Raw genomic sequence first — 10,964 nt, forward strand, 5'->3', positions numbered from 1 at the left:
TTTCATTCCTGGTATTGGTAATTTGTGTTTTCTCCCATTTTTTTGTTGACCACTTCATCACACATTTATTATTTTTAAAAAGTCCTCTCAACAAACTGACTGTAAAACTTTTCTGTCACTGGATTCTACTTTTATATTTATTATTTCCTTCTTTCGATTTTATTTGGGTTTGATATTTTTCTCCCTTTAGTTGCGAGATTATACTACTGACTTTTAACCTTTCGCCTGTATTCACATATGCATATAAAAATATAAAGTTCTCTCAAAGCACTTCTTCAGTTGTATTAAACAAGTCTATTGAATTTTATTGTATTTCAGATCAAAATGTTCCCCAATTTCCATTATGACTTTGTTTCTGATTATTGTACAACTTAGAAATGTCTTGTTTAATTTCTAACATTTGGAGATTTTCTAGTTATTTTTCTGTTATTGAGTTGTAATAATTCCCCAGTGGTCAAAAAAAATGCACTGTACAATTTCAATCCTTTGAAATCTGATGATACTTTAAAGACCAGAATATTTTGGCAAATGTTCCATGTGCATTTTAAAAAATGTGTAGTCTTCAGTTGTTAAATACAATATTCTACAAATGTCAATTATGTCAAGTTGAATAATCATGTCAAATTTTCTATTCCCTTACTGATAGTTTTGTATAAATGTTCTATCAGTTACTTTAAATGTATATTTAATATCTCTAGCTACAAATGCTTATCTATAATTCCTGTTAGTTATATTAACTTTTATATTCAGACACTACGAGATGTGATCAAAAAATACGGTCTTTAGATGAAAAAATGTATTACAATAAAAGACACATTGGCATTAATATCCCTCAAAATATGCCCCCCTCTCTCCGAACACACTTATCTTATCATTCTTGCCACTTTCTGAAGCATTCCTGGAATGCTTTTAATTGCGCTGTTGTGGCTGCCTCAGTGTCCTGAATCAATTCAAAATGTTTACCTGAAAGTAAAGGTCATTTTTGACTTTGGGGAAGAGTCAGAAGTCACACGGTGCCAGATCCAGTGAATAAAGTGGATGAGGACACACCATAATGTTTATTTGATAGAAACTGCCGTAGGAGAAGCGATGTGTGACAAAAAGCCTTTCCCTTGTGATCAGAAAACATGGCGAATGCAGCTGCTGAGTGCCATCCAAAGGAAAGGCAGGGATCTTCAATACAGGAAGCGGCACATCAAACCTTAGTAACAGTGTGTGACAAGTTTCAACTTGTTTGGTGCAGTCAGTCGGGTGTGAGCTCCGAGAGAAGGTGTATTTGAAAGTGTGCCGTAAACCAACCTCCATCATGACAACGCTCCGTGTCACACATCACTTCTGGTCAAGCAATTTCTGTCAAACAAAAACATTACGGTGTGTCCTCATCCACCTTATTCACTGGATATGACACCGTGTGACTTCTAGCTCTTCCCCAAAGTCACAATGATTCAGGACATGGAGGCAGCCATGACAGCACAATTAAAGACACTCAAGAAAGAGGACTTCTAGAATTGCTTCAGAAAGTGGCAAGAGCGATGGGATAAGTGTGTTCGAAGTGAGGGGGAGTATTTTGAGGGAGATTAATGGCAATGTGTCCTTTACTGTAATAGATTCTTTTTCATTTAAACATTTACCATATTGTTTGATCACACCTTATATATTATTAGGTGAATACACACTGGGGATTATTATGTCTTCTTGATGAACTGATCCACTTATATTTTTGTCCTCATCCCTTAAAAAGGTCTTGCCTTAAGCCTATTTTGTACATTGTTAATATAGCCACATCAGCTTTCTTTTGGTGAGTGTTTACAGACAATACTTCTTCCTCCTTTTTACTTTATTCTATCTGAGCCTTTACACGGAAATTTTTTGCACAGAATATAGTTGGGTCATGCTTATTTATAAAGCCTAACAATATCTGTATTTCCACTTAAGTGTTTTATCCATTTAAATTTAACAATAAATTACCACTATAGACGGGTTTAAGTAACATTTTGCTATTCTTTTCATTTTCCTCATTTGTTGTTTCTCTATTCTTCCTTCCTTGACTTCTTTGGTACTGATCTTTGTTGTTTTTTTTTTCACTATTCCATTTTATGTCAAGAACTAGCTTATTTGATATTCCTGTCAGTATCGTTCTTTTAATAGTTCCCCTAGAAATTACAAAATACATCCTTCCTGTATGTTGAATGTTGTTTTCTAGGGTTTCTGGATAACTCACTTCCCTCTAAAGAGAGTTTAAGTTTCCTTCCTTGGGTAATTATGTCGCAGGTAAAGACAAAGTGTAGGTTTGACAGAGAGTACAGAATCTATGAGAATTGTAGAAACAAAGAAATTTGGCAGTCACTCACAGGCCCTTATTCCTGGATCTGTACTGGGTACTGAAAAGGCTAGAAACAGGCTGAGAGATTAAAGAGGCCATTTTTCAGTGGTGGAAGAAAGGGAGCAACTGCCAAGGAAGGGAAGGAAGGAAACCCTACCTAAACCCCAACCCCTAGAGAACAAAGACTCAAACTACTGGGACGAGGATAGCAATCACTGGGGATGGGCGAGGGATGGGTAACAGAAAAGGCCTTTACTCCTGGGGTAGGATTAGGAAACAAACTAAGGATTTTAGGAATGAAAATGCAAGAAATAAAAAACACATTAACAGAGATGAAGAATGTATTTTATGGGCTCAGAAAAAGACTAGTTGGGGAAAGTATAAACGAGCTTCAAGACAGGTCAGGAGAAATTATCCAAAATGAGATAAAAAGTAATTTTTTTAAAATGCAGGGGATGGAAACATAACAGAGCCTCCAAGAATGCTGGGACTCTATCAAATGAACTACTGGAATCCCACAAAGAAGAAAGTGAGTGGTACAGAAGAACTATTAGAAGAAAAATGCTGAGAAGTATCCAAATATGATTTAAGAGATCAAACCATAAACCTAGACTCAGTGGACCACAAAAATCAGGATAAATACAAAACATACACACACACCAAAGACAAATCTTATTCAACCAACTATAAAACCCAACAATAAAGGAAACATTTTTGATGCAGATAGAGGAATGAAGAATTACAACTAACTTCTTGTCAGAACCTATGCAAGCCAAAAGAATATATAAAGGCAACCTTAAAGTGATACAAGAAAAACACGAAACAAGAATTCTGTACCCAGCAAAATATCTTTCAAAAGGTAAAACACAGTATGTTTAAGCCAATCCAAGAGATATTGTTACCAGTAGATGTGGACTGCAAGAAATGTGAAATGAAGTTCTTCAGGCAGAAAGAATATAAGAAAGACACTTGATTCTACAAAGTATAGAACTCTGAAAATAATTAAAGGAAAATGTAAAATATTTTTTTCTTATTTTTTAGTCACTTCAAAAGAGAACTATGAGAAGTAGCACTGTGTGATAGAACTTTGTGATATGACAGAAATATCTTACACAGTTCAATGTTAAAGCTAAAAGCTACACGTGGCTACTAAATACTTGAAAAATAGCTAGCAAAGGAGAGAAAATTAATTACAACCTAATTAAATACTAACTACTCTAAATTCAAAGTTAGATAGTAACACTGGCCAGCGAATAACATACTGGGTAATGCAGGTCTGAAAAAAAAAAAAAATAGGAAGATATTATGAATTTGTGGCATAAGTAAAAGTAAAATGTATGACAACAATAGTGCAAAAGATAGTAAGGAGAAAGTGAAAATATATTATTGTAGGGCTGACACTATATAAATAGTGGTTTTATAGTGCTTGAATATAGGCTGAAATTAAAGATGTGTAAGGTAAATCATAGAGAAACCAGTATAACTTTTTTAAAGAGGCAAACTAAGTGTAAGTAGCAAGCCAATAGGGATAAAACAGACTCAAAAGTAGGGAATATAGAACAGATGGGTTAAACAGAAAACAACTGGTAGATTTAAATCCAATTGCATCAATAATTACATTAAAAATAAATTATGTAAATCATCTAATTAAAAAGCTAGATTGCCAGTTAAAAAGCAGGTTGTCTACAGCAAACTCCCTTTAAATATTAAGGCATAAATTCAAAGTAAAAGAACATAACGTGCAAATACTAATTAAAAGAAACATGTAGTGGCGATATTAATATCAGATAAAGTAGACCGTAGAGAAGAAACACTACCCAAGATAAAGAGGAATATTATACAATGATAAAGGAGTCAATTTACCAAGACAACAATCCTAACTGTATATGAACCTAACAATAGAAGTTCAAAATACACGAAGCAAAACTTGTAAGAACAAAAAGGAGAAATAGACAAATCTATAATTATACTTGGAGACTTCAACTCTTCTTGCAGTGATCAGCAAAATAAGTAGACAGAAGATCAGTAAGAAAATAGAAAACCTAAGAAGCACCATCAATCAGCTTGACCTGACAATTAGACTATTCAATATAAAATATAGACATTAATATTTACTATAGAATATAGAACTTACACAATACTCCAACCAAAAGCAGAATACCTATTATTTGGAAATGCACATGGAACATTTACCAAGTCTGACCATATTCTGGGCCAAAAAAAAAAAACCTTCAAAGAGCTTAAAAGAAATTATACAATGTATGTTATCCATCTACAACAATATTAAACATAGAAATCAATTACAGAAAAAGTTAGGCAAAATCACCACATATCTGGAAATTAAACAACATACTTCTAAAAAACCCATGGGTCAAAGTAAAAGTCACATAAGTACTTATAATACAAAACATCATTATAACAAAATCTGTGGGAACATTTTACACCTTAGGAAATCAGAATAGAGTGGATTTAAACCCAAGACATACAGAAAAAAAAAAAAATGAAAGGAAAAAAAGAGCAGAAGTCAATGAAATTGAAAACATATATTAAAAAGCAATAAAATAAAAGGCTGGATCTTTGGAAAAATAAAAATTTGGATAAACCTGGAAACAAACAAAGGCAAAAAAGAGGACACACTGACAATATCAGTAATGAAAGGAAAAAAAAAAAGAAGACATCACTACAGATGCAACAGACATTACAAGGACAATAAATAAACAACTTTATGGCAATGAATAAATGAAATAGACAAATTCCTTGAAAGACACAAACTACTAAAGCTCACATACTGAGTAAAGGTGACTCAAATAGTCAAAGACTGAAAGTTTTTAAGGAGAAATAACCATAATCATCCTATACCTATTTAAGTGATTAAATTTATCCTTTCAAACCTTTCAACAAAGAAAATTCTAGTCCCAGATGGGTTAGCTTGCAAACTCTAACAAACATTAATTCTATCTAGATTTGTTTTTCAGAAAACATAAAAAGAAACACTTTCCAACCCTATGAGGCCAGCATTACTCTGATTAAAAAACTATATATGTATATATGTGTATATGTATATACACATATATACATATATATGTATATATACATATATATATGAAAAAGCATCCTTCATGAACATAGATACAAAAAATTACCCAATAAAAAAGTACTCAAAAAAAGTATACAAATCTAATTCACGAATGTATGGAAACGATAATACACCACATCCAAGGGAGTATATCTAGAGAATGCAAGGTTGATTCAACATCTGAAAATAAATCAATGTAATTCATCTTATTAACAGACCAAAGATAAACCATATGTTCATCTCAATAAATATAGCAAGAAAATTTGAAAGAACTCAATCTCAACTCATGATAAATATTCTCAGCAATCTAGGAACAGAATAGGAACAATATAGAAAGCTTTCCTTTTAAGATTAGGAATAAGACAAGGATATCCTCTCTCATCACTCCTGTTCAGTAGCATGCAAGAGGGTAATAGGCAGTGAAATAAGGGGGAAAAAAGGGAGGAGGTTGTACACACAAATTGAAAACAAAGAAATAAAACTGTTCTACAAGTGTATATTGCAAATTACATAATTATTTACATAGGAAAATGCCAAAGACTCTACAAAAAAAAAAAATTTGCTAGATTAAGTGAATTTAACAAGATTGCTGGATTCACGGTATATGAAAACAAACCATTTCTACATGCTATCAATGAACAATTGCATACTACATTTTAAAAAAACTATCATTTACAATGAAAGCAGAAGTGATAAAATACTTTGATATAAGTCTAACAAAACATGAGCAATATCTGTATGCTGAAATTACAAAATGCTGATGAAAGAAATTAAAAAAGATTTAAATAAATGGAGATACCCTGTGTTCACTGATTGGAAAACTCAATAAGATGTCAATTCTTCCCAAATTGATCAATTGCATTGTATTGAATTACATTCAATACAATCTAAATAAATATCCCCTCAGTACTTCTTGTAAAAATCAACAAATCACTTCTAAAAACATTTATAGAAAAGCAAAGAAACTAGAATAGCCAGAATGATTTCGAAAAAGAATAAAGTTGGAGGACTCACACTACCTGATTTCAAGACTTATTAGAAAGCAACAATAACCATGAGAATGTGGTACCGGCAAAATGCCATGTACAAAGATAAAAAGGATAGCCCAGAAACAGATTCACATATACGGTCAATTCAGTTTTGACTAAGTTAACACAATGAGGGAAGTGTTTCCAACAAATGGTGCTAGAATTGGGAAACTGAGCTTATCCTTATCTCACACCACATAAAATATTAACTCAAATGGATGATACACCTTGACATAAAAGCTGAAACTATAAAACTGGTACAAGAAAACGTAAGAGGAACTCTGCACAACTTTGCACTGAGCAAACTTAAGATTGACAAACTGAATTTAATCAAAATTAAAAGTGCCTCTTTTAAAAAGTTAGAAAAATGAAAATGTAAGCTTCAGACTGCAATGTGTATGTGTCTGTGTGGGTCAAAGGACTTGTATAATAAATGTGTAAAGAACTCTTACAACTCAGTAAGACAAACACACGAATGTTTAAACATGGTGAAATATTTGAACAGATACTGTGCAAAGGAAGACATACAAATGACCCATAAACACATGAGTAAATTCTCGATATCACTTATCATCTGATAAGTGTAAGTTAAAGTTATAATGTGATACTACCACATACCCACTAGAGGGGCAAAAAATTAAAAAAACTGAAATCACTAAGTGTTGATGAGGACATAGAGGAACTGGAACTGTAAAGTGGGAAACAGTTTGGCAGGTTCTTATATTTAAACATTTACTTACCATGCAACCCAACAATTCAATGTTAAGGTATTTACCCAAGAGAAATGAAAACATATGTTCACATAAAAACTTATGAATGAATGTTCACAACAGTTTTATTAATAATAGCCCCAAACTGGAAATATTCCAAATATCCACAAATAGGTAAAATGGTCAACAAATTGTGGTAAATACCGTATGGATTCAGCAATAAAATGTTGTGAACCAGTTAAGCACAAAAACATGGATGATCCTCGAAGACATCATGTCGAGAGAAAAGGTCAGATGCAAAAGAGTACGTATTACATAATTCCATTTATATGAAATTCTAGAACAAACGAAACCAATTTATAGTGAGAAAAAGAAGACAGATGGTTTCCTGGGGACAATGGTGAAGGTGTGACTTACTACAAAAGAGAAGGGAACTTTTGGGGATGATAGAAATATTCTATATCTTGATTGTAGTAATGAAAATATTCTGCTCTTGATTGTGGTGGTGGTGACAGGGGTGTAAACATTTGTGAAAACACACAGAGCTGTACATTTTAAATATACACATTTTATAGTATGTAAATTAACGTAAATAAATTTTATTCTTTACAAAGGAGCTCTCTTGGGAAAATATTAACCAAAGAATATTAATATTGGTGAAGCCCATACCTAACCACTCAAAAGATACCAAAATATCAAAAAACTTCAATACCCGTTTATGGTTTTTTAAAAATGTCATCAGAAATAAAAAACAATAAAATCATCTTAGAAAGCCAAGAATAGAAGAAAATATTTTAACTTAATATTCTCTATCAGAAAGCTTCAGCAAACATCATAATTGATGCTAAAACATCAGAAGCATTCCCCTTAAAGTCACAAACAACACCAAGTTTTTAACTATTATTGCTATTAGTCAACATTATATAGGACATATAATAGCCAAAGAGCAATGAGGAAAACATATAAATTATAAAAATTTTAAAAAAGCCACAAAACTGAATATTTTCAGGTAATCATCAACTCAATAAAGTGATCAGATACATAATAAACAGGGAAAAAAATTCAAAAGCTTTCCTATTATTAGAGAAAAAGAGAAAATGTTATTGAAAATTTTCACCTACTAGAGCAATCAAATGAAAAGATAGCTAGAAACATTAAGAAGGAATCTCATACACATGGAAAAATAACTAGAACTTTCCCTCAAAATATAAAGCAAGATGTGAATAAAACAGAAAGATACCATACATACATATATTTCTGAGGGGAGAGACTCAATATCATAAAGTTCAGTTCACTCCAAATTAATCTAAAATTTCAATATAACCTTATTCAAAATGCCGAAGGATTTTCTATTTAATTTACAAGTTGAGTCTAAAGTTCAGCTGAGGAAAAAACAAAACACAGTAAAGAATAACTTTGAAAAGAGTAATAAGGAGAAAGAAATGGTTATCAAAATGTAAAATATGCATACCCTTTAACCCAGCAATTCTATTTCTAAGAACCCATGCTCCAGAAACAATCACATACGAGGAAGTTTCGTGAACAGTTGACTCTCAAGATGAAGGCAGGACTAGAAGTGGGAAAAGAATCCTGTTCTTCCATACTGTGTGAATTTTTAAAATTTAGAAAGGCTTACAGTTTGTAATTAAAAACCAATCAATAAATTAAAATGTTGGTTTTAAAGAAAGCATTATTTGTGATGGCAAAAGAAACGAATTCATTTAAACGTCTTTCAGTAAGGAAATGGTTAAATTATAGCCTATTCAAACTAATGAAATATCACTTAACCTTTTAAAAAGTATTAGGGAAACTTATATATAACATGTAAAGATGCCCAAGATATATAATTAAGTAAAAAAAAAAAAAAAAGCAAGTGATATACCAATGTGTTTGGTAACCACCACCCCCCCCCCCAAAACAACTTTACATGTATGTGTTTAAGATGCACAGTAAACTGTTAACTCTCAATACTGAAATGGGACTGGGGGATGAAAAGACATGTTCACATTTTACCTAATAGTCCTTTTTCTATATTGTTGAAATTTACATCAAGCTTGCATGTCTGTATTTAAAAATTAGTTACTGCACACAAAAAAGACATGAGTTCTGTAATAATTAAAAATTGAACAAAATAGTTTAAACGTTTATTTGTGACATCTTAATGTTTACGTACATACTCTTCAAATGATCTGTAATCTTCAGCAGAGGTGACTGCCATTTTAAAGAAATTTAACTGACCAAATAGTTCATGATAAAAATAATGTATAAAGCCTTTTTGAAAATCGTAAACTCTACAGAACCAGCAGATTCCCAGCAGTGTCTATGGGTATGTGTAAAAAAAAAAAAAAAAATTAATTAATGCCTGGAGAGGGAAATCTCCTAGATTATTCTTCCGTACCTCCTCCTCTTTTCTTTAACTTGGTCTGAGCGGCTTTAAACTCACCATTTTGAATGTGCGCAAAATGACTAAAAGCAGTAATCGTAGGGAGGCCACAAATGAAGGTACATCTGCCAGAGGCGTGCTCTGATCTGACATCGTTAGTGGGAAGTACCATTGATGGAATGGTGCTGATAGCAGGAGAAGAACGACTGTTATGGTTTGTACAGGGTGTCTGCGTGCCCGAGCCTCGGTGACAATCAGGAAAAACGCAAACACAGCCCTGAGAGCAACGGCAACTGAAGGTTTTTTGGGAGACGGGGGCTGCAGGCCTATGGCGTAAGATGGATCGGCTCTATGCGGGGTGACTGGGAATGAGCAGAGAAGGTGGGTGGGAGTGTTGTGGGGAGAAGAGTCATACAGTCGCGAGTGTGGGGAGAAGAACAGCGGGGTCCTTGGCCAAGGTACCAAGGACAGCAGAAGAAGCTGCAGGAAAAAGCGACGATGGACACCCCCGAAACCAACCGATGTCATCCGCCGGGGGCAACGGGCGCGGCAGCCACCGACAGGAATGCGGCCCGGGGTCCGGGCTAGACAGGGCCCAGGAGGCGAAGAAGGCCTCTTACAGCCACCAACCCCACCCACCATGGCCGGCGCAGCAGGCCAGGGACAGGCCCCGCTCCCTATCGAGGAGAGAAATTAAGAAACCGAGGAGGTGAAGGCAACAATTTCCTCTCCCCGACCCTCACATACAGGACATCAGAACAAGGCAAATTGTAAAAATCCCCTCACCGAGCTGTGCAGCGGCTCCGGAGCGAGAACGGCGCTCGATCCTCCACCCGCCACCACCGCCTTCTTCTCCGCCTCCGACTCCTCCCCCGCCGAACGCGCAGCGGCAGGTGGCCGCAGCGGCAGCAGCGACAGCGGCGGCGGAAGCAGAGAAGGCGGCGGCGGATCCCGCCCCTTGCGCCGCGGTGGAGGCGAGGGAGGAGGACACACAAGCCCCGCCCCCAAGGCAACAACGACCAATAGACTTTAAGGGTTTCTGCATGAGGGCAGGAGAAATCCACATATCCAATCGGAACCTGAGGAGTGGGCTAACGTCAATGGTTGGGACGTGGCAGAAAAAGAAAAAAAAAAAGACTGTCTCTGCACCCTGGTCTTCCCTTCTGGGTCAGGGAGACTTCACAGATTGGCGCAAGAGCGGAAGGACGAAGCCACACTCTTTCCCACCCTACCCCCTGTCTGGGCCCGCCCCCTTTCCCTGCAGCACTGCGACGTTTGGCGGCTGGGGAGTGGGCGGGGAGGGGGGCGGAGCACGGGGCTGGGCTGGAACTGCACGGCCTTTTGTGGTTTGGGCTGGGAGGAGAGGGCGGGGTCTCGGTCAAAGGGAAGGGGTTGTGCACAACTAAGGGAAACAGTGGCGCAGCTGGACTTTTTCAGGAATTAC

At 35.5% G+C, this 10,964-nt stretch overlaps 1 protein-coding gene across 2 annotated transcripts in view; it reads right to left on the minus strand.

Moving 5' to 3' along the window:
* The window catches only part of PJA2 (praja ring finger ubiquitin ligase 2), a 64,267-nt gene extending 53,822 nt beyond the window's left edge, over positions 1 to 10,445 (minus strand). The window contains exon 1 of one of the 2 annotated variants that reach the window (XM_019727988.3): positions 10,307 to 10,445. The gene's annotated coding sequence lies outside the window, so the exon portion shown is untranslated. Of the gene's footprint in view, positions 1 to 10,267 lie in introns of both variants that reach the window. The other variant, XM_019727989.3, reaches the window with a different exon arrangement.
* Between the last annotated feature and the right edge of the window lie 519 nt (positions 10,446 to 10,964).

Source organism: Rhinolophus sinicus, chromosome 3 (assembly GCF_057876585.1).
Source record: "Rhinolophus sinicus isolate RSI-liver-muscle chromosome 3, RSI-T2T, whole genome shotgun sequence".
In the NCBI taxonomy this organism is placed as follows: Eukaryota; Metazoa; Chordata; class Mammalia; order Chiroptera; family Rhinolophidae; genus Rhinolophus; species Rhinolophus sinicus.